The following is a 779-nucleotide window of genomic DNA, read 5'->3' as shown; positions in this document are numbered from 1 at the left end:
GCGGTTCCGGACGGAGCGCCTAGAACCGCATGACCACCACGGCCGGCAAAGCACCGCATTCATAGGTTAAAAAACTAAAAATATAGGAACATTTTGTAGCTGTGCAAAATAGAAACTTGAAATTCTCACTATGGGGAACAGGCGTATGCCTTATAGTAACGAACCTTAATAAGGGCCATCAAAGCAATGGGAAAATACTGACCCAGTTAAGAGGTTATAGAAGAGTAATGTATAATAAATCAGAAACCAGATGAGGAAGGGAAAGACGCTGGGCACTACTTCAAAAAATAAAAGTTATTCAAACGGGGTGCGTGGTTAAGCGAAGTTTGATAATTCAGTAATGACAGACGGAGCTTGGCCAATGCTGCGGATAATTTCAATTTCTACTAAAATATTTGAGTGGCAACGGCCTTGCCGCAGTGGATACACCGGTTCCCGTGAGATCACCGAAGTTAAGCGCTGTCGCGCGTGGCCGGCACTTGGATGGGTGACCGTCCAGGCCGCCATGCGCTGTTGCCATTTTTCGGGGTGCACTCAGCCTCGTGATGCCAACTGAGGAGCTACTCGACCGGACAGTAGCGGCTACGGTCAAGAATACCATCATAACGACCGGGAGAGGGGTGTGCTGACCCCACGCCCCTCCTATCCGCATCCTCCCCTGAGGATGACACGGCGGTCGGATGGTCCCGGTAGGCCACTCGTGGCCTGAAGACGGAGTGAGAACTAAAATATTTGAAACAGGGCCCTTATGCTGAATATGTAAAATACTACAATCCGTG

General features: G+C 49.3%; 1 pseudogene; it reads left to right on the top strand.

Annotated features, from left to right (window-relative positions):
- The first annotated feature begins 401 nt into the window (after nt 1–401).
- LOC126420285 (5S ribosomal RNA) lies at nt 402–519 on the top strand (annotated as a pseudogene).
- Nucleotides 520–779: the final 260 nt, after the last annotated feature.

Source organism: Schistocerca serialis, chromosome 9 (assembly GCF_023864345.2).
Source record: "Schistocerca serialis cubense isolate TAMUIC-IGC-003099 chromosome 9, iqSchSeri2.2, whole genome shotgun sequence".
Lineage (NCBI taxonomy): Eukaryota > Metazoa > Arthropoda > Insecta > Orthoptera > Acrididae > Schistocerca > Schistocerca serialis.
Note: the sequence above shows the minus strand (reverse complement) of the source record. Positions and strands in the feature narration are given on the sequence as shown.